The 12,727-nt window shown below is 36.0% G+C and overlaps 1 long non-coding RNA gene across 1 annotated transcript in view; it reads left to right on the forward strand.

The window, feature by feature from the left end:
* The window catches only part of LOC142045338 (uncharacterized), a 49,537-nt gene extending 37,178 nt beyond the window's left edge, over positions 1-12,359 (forward strand). The window contains exons 2-3 of the long non-coding RNA XR_012654567.1: positions 3,035-3,136; positions 3,877-12,359. This is a non-coding gene — a long non-coding RNA (uncharacterized LOC142045338). The remainder of the gene's footprint in view (positions 1-3,034; positions 3,137-3,876) is intronic.
* The last annotated feature ends 368 nt before the right edge of the window (positions 12,360-12,727 follow it).

The raw sequence follows: 12,727 nt of genomic DNA on the forward strand, positions 1-12,727 counted from the left end.
TTCAGCAATGGCAATTATATAAATTTAACATTCAACACTTAGCCCTTTAAACTGCTTCCTCTCCTTCTAAGCTGTTCATGATCTTCATTTAGCTACCTTATATATTATTGGATAATGCATGTGTATATGCAGAATTCTTACCACATCCCACCACTTTACAAATTCAAAGAGCAACTCAGTTAATTCTTTCTTCATAACAAAGAATGCAGCACGTTATTTTTATGTACCACTAGGAAAAAAACTGATAAAGAGGAAATGAAGCAGGGGAACAGAAAAACAAAATAAGAAATGAAATCCAAGTTTCTAAATCCAGCAATATAATGCCAAGAAACTGCTCCAGAGCAACTGATTGACTGCCAGCTTTTCTACCTGTTGCCAAGAAAACATTGCTGTGTTCACTGATCCTGTAATTAAACTGAGTACGTTCTGAAACAACTTCTTCTGAATTGTGCCATCTTCTGTAAAGGGGGAGGGAGCTTCATTCCTATAATACACCAATAGAAAGATGGTTCTTCTCTAAAAAGTAGGTAGAAGGGCAAGCTTGGTTTAATCATGTACACACATTCTTTAAAGAAAAAAATTAACATTTGCAAAGAGAAATCATGTTGCCTACACACCTTTGGTAGGAAGCACAGAACTATAATTTGCATCGTTCAAAATACTAACGTGCAGGGCAAAAAGTCTTAATTGCTATTCTTTAATGTCCTGTAATATTAGGAGTCTTGCTGACTCTGGTTGTTTTCTTTATCAAAATTTAAAAAGTGAGTTCTTATTTCTAGTGTTTTGTAATATTTTCTTGCTAGGACTTTTAATATTTAAGTTATTACAATTAGCCATGATAGTCAAGATATTTGTATACAAGTATGTCAATAAAACAGATCACATCAGTATATTTCTCCTCCCACATTTTATTTTGTTCAATCCACTCTTGTTTAACCAAGATTTCATAAAGGCTGACTATGTTTTCTTCACCTCCACTATAGTCCTCTGGTATCTTCTTGTAAAGGTTTATTTTACTTCAGACTTCTTTTCTCCATTCCTCATGCTTTTACATTTGATGGGTTAATGAAATGTTGGCTTTACTCAGTTGAATAACTCTTTGCTATGCAGCTGGCTGTGCTAGACAGGACAGTGACTCTCGCAGACATTAGTCCTTACAGTCCTTATTGTATCAAGAAAGGTCTGGATTACCTAATAAAAGTGCAAGAAAGCCCTTGCATCCAAGACAGTTCCCAGTATTCAGCAGAGGAAATCTGGAATCCCAGTAGAGGACACCTGAGTTTCCCCTTAACAGCTCCCTTACTCTTTCTGTATGCAGCCTAAGTACATTCCTACCAAACCATTCAAAGTAAAAACATCACTGTAAAGTCTTACTACTTCTATGAACTCCATTCAGCTCATCCTTAGCTTCAGAGCTCACCAAATCAATGCAGACCAACTTCCTTTAAAAGGTTGTTCACATCACTGCACGTTTTGCCATGGTCAACTTGAGCTGTGCTGTTTAAACCATCTCACCATAGACTTTAAGCCACTTTAGTCAACTTTCTTTTTAAACATACAGTGTTTATGGAACTAAGAGCTACTGTAAGTAACAGCAGTTTTAGTGCAATTTTTGTGGTATGAGAAGGAATTTAATTTGTTTCTGTATCTAAATGATAAAATATAACACATTTTTTGGTTTCATCATTAGTTTCTTCAATCTTTATCTTATTATCTGTAATTAAGAAACCAAACATTTTCTTTGGTATGACGAAGTCCAGAAAATAGCAGTAAAAATGCCTGCTTGCAAACTAAGTTCATTCTCTAATTGTTTTGCTATAATTTACTAAAATTGTCTCTTGTATGCCACCACTTAAGACTACTTCTACAAAGAAGCCAGGGGAAAAAATAAACAGGTTCCACAGTATAATATTAATGACTGCCAAGCTCCACTATTTCCAGTTTTACTCCTCAGGAAAATGGAAATTATTTAACTATTAAAAAAATATAACGTAGTTCAGAGTGCAATACAAAATTAATTTTACACAATGTAAGAAAGAGAGTTCTAGAAAATAAGCATAGCTTCACAGACAAGAATAATATTCATTGTTGTTAAGTATCTCAACAGTGACTGAAGACTGACCATTAGCAAGGAAGCCCTGACAAAGTTGGTTGAGAAGAGCATGTATGCTTGATGGCCAAACTGGGGGGTGCGGAATTACAGCTAGAGCCCAAAGATGTCAAGTCAGCATCTCTCACGCGTGCTAGCTGGTATAAATTTTGAGCTAGTCTGTTCGTTGCTTACGAACAATCCTCTCTTCAGGTCAATGAAGCAAAACATACTCTGTTAAGCACCACACATCCAATCATACCCAAAACTGACCTTACGGACTAAGGGTCTCCATGCTGGAGACCTAACCAAACACAGTCTTTCACTCCTGTGCTGGCCAGAGGTTTATCTGATAGCACAGAATAGCCAGAGCTGAGAACATTCAGTTCACAATGCATTTTAGCTACAATCCCTTCACTCCTCTTCATTGCTATACCTCTGGTAAAGAGAGGGACTTGAGGGGAAGTAGAGCTGTTGCATTCGTTTGGAGCTAAGCTGAGAACCCCTTTGAGGCAGAGGTATTCTGTAACTGTCGATAGCATCTATAGCTGAGATAGCATCAGCTCCAGCCGTTGAGTGACTCCAAGCCAGAGAGCGAGCTACTTCCAGAGGCAACTCAGACTTCAGGAGGGCTGAACCCTGAAAAGTTACTTACTCTGAAAGTAACTTTCTGATGATGACATAAGACAGTAAGATGACTATACTAAAAATTTATATACCAGTACCTAAAGTTATGTGGGATGAGATATGGTCCATGAATCACTGAATTAAGCTGTGTTACAGAAGAATACTTCCTCATCAGTGTTACGGACGTATTTTTCAATTTTTCATAGAGATTATTTTTGTTCTTCTCACATAAAAGAAGTGTTTGGAGTTGAGGACTGCAGAAGACTTTATCTGTGGTGTTCTCAGTATCTTTTCTTTGATCCTCTTCCCCATGTATAGCAATAGCAGCTGCCAGAATGTGCAGGCTCAGGGCTGACAGATTCACTCTGGAGTGAATAGCTGAGCATACCTGGCACCCGCACTCCACTTCACTTGGAGGTGGTGAGTTGCTTTGTTTTTCTTCTGTTTTGGCTTGTTTGGTTGACGAGTAACAGATCAGAGTCATTCACCAGAGAGAACTCTGCTACTAATCTACCTCCAAAACAAACTCAGAAGCTGAGCCAGGTCATTCTTACTTTCCTGGCTTGAATTTGTCCTGCTCTCTATTGCTGATGATATCAGCAATATCCACTGGTATCAGTGGATGTGAATATGCCCATGTGGCACATTAACGATCATTGCTTCTATTTCTGACACCAATTAATTCTTGGACTTCTAAGCCAAGCTTTGCTTTTTCAACAATTTGTTTAGCAGAGAATGAACAGCTAGCTGTTGGTGCTGATTCATTCTTCATCACCTGTTATTTATCAAGCTGTCAGCAGTGACTCCAAATGCAACTCTTCAGATTTTTCACTGCTGAGCAGTTCCACTTGCTATGGACCAATTAGCAAAAAATTATCTACAGTGTTATGTCTCATTACCTGATCAACCACTTTTTTGTAACCCATTTCGACCTTTGTTAGTACAAAATATTAATGGGACAACTCCCAGGATGAATGTCCCAGTAAGTAAATGTTGTGAAGCTTCCCTTTGTGGACATCCCTGAGATTATCATTCTATAAATTGCTTTGGTGGTAGTGTGCCTTAGGTGTTCCCCAAACTCTCCACAGAGTCTTACCTGTTTTCTGTTTATGGGCTTTATCTTTTGTTTGGCTGTGGGTTTTTACAATGTTATTTTTCAGGTGGGTGAGTTCCCTGATTCAGCTCCATACTAGCCCATGGATATTTATGCCTGCACAACAAAGCAAAAGAGGTGGCATGAGAGCTGGGATGAACAGCAGGAGTGGAAAACAGGGACTCTCTCAGCTTGTTTGACCAGCACAGTTGCTGTGTGTGTCATCATGACCTGAAGCCAGTAAAGTACTCAAATACTCCATAGTAAGAGATGGAAACCACATTCTGTAAAATCATGAAAGTTTTTAAAAAAACGTGCTCCACAGGAGACTTAATTTGCAGGTATAAAGAAACCAAGCAACAGAATTTTTAAAAAGATGACTGGTGTGGAGGTGCCCATTTCAAAAAAATAGCAGTTCTGAAAGGCTAACAGGAAGGGGCAAAAAAACAGTAGTAAAGCTGTTTAAAAGGCTGTGACAAAACTCCTACTTTTTCGTAACAGCGTGATATAGTCTATTTCCAGTGTCTTGTAACATTCAGATAATTTTCTTTATGACCCTTATGGTTGAATTATTTATACTTAAACATTTAAGTTTGTGTTTTTCCTTACTAAATTGTATCTTATATTTTTCAGACTATTTATTGAATTTGTAAAGACTGTTCTAATTTCTAATCCCACCTTTCAGAATACTGGGAGCTCCTCTCGATCTTGTGAAACTTTAATAATTATATTCTAAAATCTAATTCTAGCATCCAAGACACCAAAAAAAGAAAAAAAAAAGTACAAGATTTTAGACTCCTCTGTAAAGCCCCACTAAGTTGACAATAATTTCTGAGTACTTTTCAACCACCACTAACTCTACAGCAAGAGCAACATGAAAATCTATGCATAAATTTTGAGTTGCTGCAAGAAAGGCCAGAAGATAGGTGCAGGGTTATACTTGTACGTGTTCAAAGGAGACTATATTCCGTAAATAATATGTTTTTGGTAGCCCTTGCAGTTGTCATCATGAGAGCTAGTAAAACTGGCTAGCAGGCAGAGCTCAGCGTCTTTGAGCTATTGCTTGTTACAGCCTTCTCATTCTGTATTTCTGTCTCTTTTCTTGTGCCAAGCCCTGACAATAGGAATCACAGCACGTTGGTAGGGATACATATGAGAAGCCACTATCTTTCACAGAAGCAACACATTGCCAGTAAGAAGCATCGTGTGACATCTCCTAACTTGCAACAGGTTCTTAATCACAGAATCTGGAGGGGGAAATTCAATCTGGCATACAGCCCTTAATGTTGCCAATGTATGGCCTAGATTGTATGTCCCTAGATAGTTTATGAGAATGCTATTTGAGGCATTTTCAAAAGCCTAATTAAAATTAAAACACACAACTTCTACTGCCTCTCCCTTATTCACAAGAGCTGCTACCCTGTTGTAGAGGGAAATCAGGCTTGCTTAACAATGGTTTGTTGTCCACAAATCCATCCTGTTACTCACCTCCTACTTATGTTCTGGATGACTGCAAATTATTGTTATTAGTTCATCCTACAATTTTTTATTTTTATACTTACGGAAAAAGAAGTGAGTTGGATTCCTGAATAAAAGTAATATTTGCAGTTAGGTTACAGGAAAATTCACCTGTTCTTTGCAGTTTGCAATGGTAAAAGACATCTAATTTCATCAAGTGCTTTACAATGAATTTGTCTCTTCATTTTTCTTCTTGATCTTATATTGTCTTTAACATGCATGAATACCCTTTACAGTTCCATCAGATTAATTTCTATAGCAGCTTTGTGTTCCATTGTCTCCTTCCTTTTTGACCATCATCCACGACATTCAGTTTCTTATTATCCTATTACTAACCATTTTTAAATCTTCCATTTTATTAACAAATATGTTACTAATAGCATTATTATTATTAAGCATTTGCTGTTCATATCGCTAATCTTCAAAATGGTTAGGAAAAAAAGAATACACAATCAGTGCATGTCTATAATCCATTGCAATAATAATCTCATGTGGTTTATGAAAACTATTCTTTCTACACATGACAAAAAAAAAAAAAGGAAGCAAAACCTTGAGCTTTTGATTCTAAGGCATGCTTTGATAATTCAAAAATATGTGGACTTCAGACAAGCTTTGCAACAGGTGAAATTGTCTTTGAGACTGAAGGCCACACCAAGCTGTTTTAGAGTGCTAGTGACATTAAATCATCTTTCTGTGAGACAGGTTACATACTAGCCATTGTTTTATGACTCTTACGTGTTAAAATTCATTGCTTGTTGCAGAGAGTTTTGGATTTCTTTTTAACTTAAATCCACTAGCTACTAAGACTAAAAGTGGTTTTTCTCTATGGATATTTTTGTTAATGTATTACCACATACGCTGTTTGGAATATAACAGTAAGAAGTGCTTTTTATATACTCAGCTCGAAATCATTAGTTTATAAGAAAAGATTTGACATGTGGTGTATAGGTTAGTTCAACTGCTTACTTAACCGCATTGATTATGAAATGCTGAACTCAAACCAGCACACACAGGATTTGTTTTAATTTCTCTCTGCTGGAAGAAATAAAACATATCATTTAAGCCAAATTCCAATGCTTTGCTCTGAGTTTTACTAGCGCCTGCCATCTAAAATGTACTAATAATGCCAAAAAATAAAACACTGAGTGTTCCTCTATTTATCCTCCATGTATCATTTTCTCATTTTGGTAATCAGGCTCTAAAAGTGATGGCAACGGAAATAATCCAAAACATAAGTTTTTGAAAGCTATCCCTTAGTACAGACCTTGACTACCTTTGTGGTGGTGGGGTTTCTTTGTATCTACATGAAAAGAAGTCTTGTCATCACTCTTTTTTGCATTTTGTTTATGCCCCTCCTACAACTCCCTTATTCTTTCTAAAGATTCAGATGGAAAACTGTGTTCTTCTCCCTAGATCTCCTGTTAAATATGACAAATGCATTTCATCTGTTTAGAAAATCAAATATGCTTCAATTATCAGAAAGTAATATTGGCACACATTTTTTTAGGACCTGAATTATAAGGAATTACCTATTACATTTATGAAGATTTCTGGACTGTTACAGTAAACACTTCTTTGCTCAATGGATTTAGATGGCAATTTATGCAGGCTCCTTCAATAACATTTTTAGAGTGAATTACAGAAACAAGTATGTGGAACTCTTTCTGGGTGGTGCAAAAGAAAAGGACTTTCTTTTTTTAGTTGCTACCACATGCATATTTCACATGGGCTTTCTAAAGAGGACTCTGCCTTCATAAAATATTAATTGGAAGATTTTCTCAATGCTTTCTATCAGTGTATGAAAACAAGGCAAAAGAAGCAGGACCATTTCTATCATGATTCAGGTGGGATTAGTTTTCTGTAGATATGCAAAAAAAGTTGTTCATCTAAATCTATATTCTGTGCAGTCTAGGGAAAGAGACAGAAGGCAGAAAAAACTGCCTTCTGGAAGTGCCTGTTTCTTGAGGGGGGGAAAAAAGTGCCTATTTTCTGAGGATTGACTCTTAATGGACACTAACTGAGACTAAACAGCTGATTTTTAAAAAGGTGGAGTGAGAACATTGTCACAGAAGTGATTAAAACTTTATCTGAGTTGAGCAAGGATTAGAACAACAGGCTCTGGTCACATAAAATAACCAGGGAACCGGTCCATCAGGGATGGATGTCTGAATACACACAGTTCATAGCTCCAAAATTAATGTATTTTTTTTTAATTGGCAATTCCCTAAAACCAATCCTGCAGAACTACAAGCAGCTGCATACCCAATGTAAGCCTACAGACAGTAGGCCAATTTGTATTATGCAACAGATCATGCAGCATTAAAGACTATCATGGCAACAACATTGCTACTACAGAATGTTTTTGTAACCATAACGGTAGCAAAAAAATTATTTTAAACTAACATTTACTCTTCAAGTTTACAGCTAAATGTAGCTTTCACCTGAATGTGGGGTAATTTCACTTCACCTCCTCCCAGCAATCACATGAAGGATGCATCTTGTCTTACCAAAAAGTTGCTGAAAAGGTCAGACTCACATTCTTCAAAAGTAAAAAATGTTCCTTAACTTTAATATTAAAACTTTTTCATTAGGAGTATACATATGAAGTACGTATGACATATACATACAACAGTACAACTGTGATTTTAAATGTACATAGGCATATAAATAAATGGAACCAAAATTGCTGGCAACAGTAATACCATGTTTCCACAGTGCTAGGCTTGTGCACAGAAGTTTAGCAATCTCACATTACTTCTTATATTAGTACTGTAAAATACTCAAATGGCACTGCTCATCACTACAGCCACATTTTTAGTCTGGTTTGGTCTGCTGCCTTAAAACTCTGCATGGTCTCAAAGAGCAATTTTCTAAGTTCCTTTAAGAATGACACTTCCTTTCTAATATCTTAGAACTTTAGGACTACTCTTGTTTGTTTTTAAATCACAAAACTAAAAGTGTCTCAAATACTCTATGTCATTTTATCGATAAAGCTGATCAAAGTCTATATTCCAGGAAACCAGCAAATCTGCTTTTAAGCATCAATATACCTCTGAAGCTTTAGGTGTTATTCCTGGAAATGACATTCGTGTGTGACAATAATACTATTTTAAGATACACCACCTTCTGAAGGTAGCCCCAGACTGATTCAAGACAATAACTGTGACGTGCACTAAAAGGTACCCAACTATCCTAATCTTGTCCAACTGTACCCATTTAAACTAGTTCCTTTTCAGGTTTCATATAACACAGCTAGTTCCTTATTGATATTACCTTGCTGCTTTTGTAAACTTTTGACCTTTTTTTTTTTCTGTTCTGTTTTCTTCTTGACAAGAGTAGCTCCTTTATTCTGTTTGATAAAAGCAGAATGCTATGACTAACACAGTGCATGAGTTTAACCACATTCCCAGAAATATCAATGTCAAGGACTTTTATATGTTAATTTGATAATATACTGATTTCTATGCATATTGCACATGTTCAAGGACAAATAAGATTTCTAATAAAGAAAGTGGATTGAACCATGTGATGTGAAAATTGCTAACAGCTGGAGGGAAAGTGCAGTAATGGCAACTGGCCATCCTAAGACAATGTAGAAACAATGAAGAGGCAGGTAGCAGGTATCTGTCCAGAGACAGATGCCCTTGAAGTACAGAAAGCCACAAAATAATAATAGGGCAGGTAAAGAAACATAAATGGATTTTAGAAACAAAATTCCAAGCACTATTGTTACAGGATAAGCACAAGGTGGAAAACTGTCAATAAATCATCTAGACAAAACAAAAGCAGTTGGAAAAATATTAATAAAGCTACGTATATTGTGTTATGACATCTATCTACTGTAGTAGCATTCCATAAAAAGGCAAAATACATCCCCAAAAATATCAACCAAAAATATCATCATGTTGATTTTAATATGAAGTAGATTTTTTTTCAGTATAGTCAAGTTTAAGGGTGCTGATTCTGGTTCAATGGAGCAATCAAGGTGTGGCAGCTGTTGCAGATTATCATTTCCCTACCAAAGCCAGCAAAATAGGAAACATGCCTACAGCTCAGCTGATCCAGTTGTGATAAAGTAAATGGAGGTTACTCAAAGGTAACCAGAATTCTTTGGGGAATATCATCCATCTCTATATTCCATAAGAATACTCCATCCTGTACAGAAGCACTGCATTGTCTTTTTATAGATACAGTAAGGGACAGTAGATGCAGTTGTGAAGAACGTGCTTCTCAACAAGGAAGTCAGAGTTCCTGGTATCCAGCTCTGCGCACCGAGTATGACTGTCCTATGAAGACTGAGGCTGAGAAGTGATCTTTGAAGAGCCTATACAACCAACATTTTAGATTTTGTGCAGCAAGCTTACAATGCAGATTCTGATGGCTGAGAAGAAAATACACAGGACTACAACAGTGAAAAGCTTGTCCTACCAGACAGCATGAAGGGTAACAGAGACGGGGAACAGCCGCGTTGAATGTTAATTACTTATATGTTGAATATAAGAAAGGGCAGGAGGTAAGTATGCCTTACTAAGATGCTGCAATGGTAAATAGTCTTCAGCCTGTGCAATACAGCACATGTACCCATTACCAAACCTTGAAGATAAAAAGCCTATTTTACTAATTTATACTACCATGTCAGACAACAAACTGAAATGGCTGAGGCAGGTGATTGCTCTGTTCTGCTATGTGGTAACAGCCCAGGGCAGATAAATAGGCCTGGGGCAGAGAAGTAGGGATGGTAATTTCAAACCACCATAGCAAGATTTACCCCATTGTATTTAGCATAGCATTTACTTCAAAGTAGCCTGAATATGTCAAGGGACATAGAAACTGAGATTATGTAGTACTTTAGTCCTGGAAGTCCTCAGAACCCAAATGCTTTGTTTCCTCCTGAACTATATGGGTTAGTTTAGACAACAATTAATCTGCCTAAGAACAGGATGAGCTACAAGGCACAGATCAGCTTGTGTAGCAGCTCAAGTTTCTGAAATTTGCTAGTGCCAAGCAAGTGCCTGTGAATCACCTTGCTGAATTCATAAAGGTGTAAAAGTCTTCCTGCTGCTCTGAGAGATCAAGATAGAAAAAAAGTGTCAAAAATAATCCTTTTATATGCAAACACTAGTTTGCTGAAAATATAAGATAACAAGAGCATACAGTGATTTACAATGGCTCCAGGACTTCTTTGGATTACTGGGAGTAACTTTCAGCTCTGATTTTTTGAGCAGCAAGTCAGTATTTCTCAGTAAGCATTCCTGATTAGAGTCATGGCTTCATTTTATTCTATTTTTTTACTTTTTTGACCTTTTCTATCTGGGACAACATATTTGTATTTTGTGAGCTTCCAAGGATGAAGGTTTTATTTCCTTCTCTCTCCCAATTCTTGTGCGAGTAGGGCAAATTCTTTGGGAATGAATAGAAGCTATTTGGCCTATAAAACTTGCCCTTTTTTGGTTCTATCTTTCTCACATGATGTCATGCAGTTATTTTTCTGAATGACTTCAATGTGTTTGCCTCAACAAGTCTGCTATTTTTTTATTATTATTATTATACTTTTTATCTTTTTAAAAGGAAAGTTCCACCCTTTCATTTAAAAAAAAAAAAAAAAAAAAAACCAAAAACCAAAACAACCCACAAAAAGAAATAAACAAAAACCCCAAACCCACATTTTTCTTTTCTCTTTTTCCCTTTTGTTTTTTCATCATATCTGGGAGTTGCATTATAAGGAACATGTAAAATGATAAGCACTACATGTGTTCTGTAAAGTTGAACTCTGTGTCTCCTGCTACAATTTCTGTATTGAGAACCTCTGGTAATATCAAGCTGATTGTAAATAATTAGCAGGCATCTTATACAACTTTAGTCTTACAGTTTTTCAATCTGTTATTGTCACTATACTCCATTATACTATTTCATTGTTATTATGAAAGTATGATTATATTTAATACAATTAATATCAGTAGGAATTAAAGAAAGATTCCCTAAAAAAAAAATTTTAAATTAAATTTCCTAAAAGAAGGGATTCAAAAGAAAGGGAATTCTAAAAGCTTTCTAAAGATTTCTCTAAAACAAAGATTTCTGTGGTAACTGGAAATATATAGAAATACAACAGACAGTTCCCTCTCATCTGGCTTCACAAGTGAAGAGGACAAATTCCAGATTGCTAAAATGGAATTTTGGATTGCTAAAATGGAGTTTAGCAATCTGGAGTTTGGAACAGCCATGTGGCATACCAGACCTGAATCTGATAAGGAGATAATTCATGACACTGGCAACCTTTCCTGCCTAGCTTCTTGATAAACAAATTTGTATGATCTGATTGTTGGCTCCTCAGTGCTAAAATAACTACAAAGTATTTCCTGAGAAGCTTGAGGAAAAGCACTGTGCTTCTATCACAGCACTTTTTCTCTACTAGTGAGAATTTATAAAACAGTATTTTGTTCCTTGAGAATATATTGAACTTAAATGACTATTATGTATACATTCTGCTACTTTATGGTGGATACAGTCAGAAGAAAACCCAGCAAGGTGTCACAGAATCTATGCTAGCAGCAGTTCTGAATTACTGAAGAGATGTGTCCTTTCCAAAATAAGCACTTCATTTATATGGGATGGCTATTTTTTAAGAGGAAACAACATACATGTGGATGACTTAGGACAACTCGCGTGGCTATAGACTACAATACTGTGGGAAAGAGCTCAACTGGAAAGAATACCCACGATGACTCTACAAATCTGTCCCTCATATCTCTGATGTACTTTGTAACGTTGCTTTAAAGGTGGCATGTGTTATTTATATAATACTTAAAATCCTTATAAATATTCAGTTCTTGTTGGCTTATTTTTCCTTTACCCACTCAAGCCCTTGACATACCACAGCTGTTCAAAGGTTCATTTTTAATATTGAAATTATTTTCATATTTTAAAAATAAATTCAAACCCACACATATTAATCCAACTTTTTGATGATTCTCACCTTCTGAAACCCCTATGCAACTAAAATATATCCAGTGTGAATTTTAATCCATTTTTACATCGAAGATATATTCTTCTATACATTTGATCACTGATGAAATTATATACTTCTCCAAAGTGTCTTAGCTAGCTTTAAATTTCAATAATTTAAAATATGAACATCTGAATTAAACACACCACAAAAACCTGACTAAGCTTCAGAAGTTTTAAACAAGACTTTTAATTCTTTTTCCATATTCCCAAATCACATGTACAAAACAATGCCCCTCTGTTGGGACCTCTGCTTTCTGAAACTCTTTGTTTACCTCCGTTATTTGCTGTTGCTTTATTTGTATTATCTAATAGTGTGTGCATTATAATACAGCAGGTGAAGACAATGAGGAGTACTGGTAGTTAAACATAAGAAACAAAATGTTTGCACTTCTTTC

Source organism: Buteo buteo, chromosome 27, assembly GCF_964188355.1.
Source record: "Buteo buteo chromosome 27, bButBut1.hap1.1, whole genome shotgun sequence".
Classification (NCBI taxonomy): domain Eukaryota; kingdom Metazoa; phylum Chordata; class Aves; order Accipitriformes; family Accipitridae; genus Buteo; species Buteo buteo.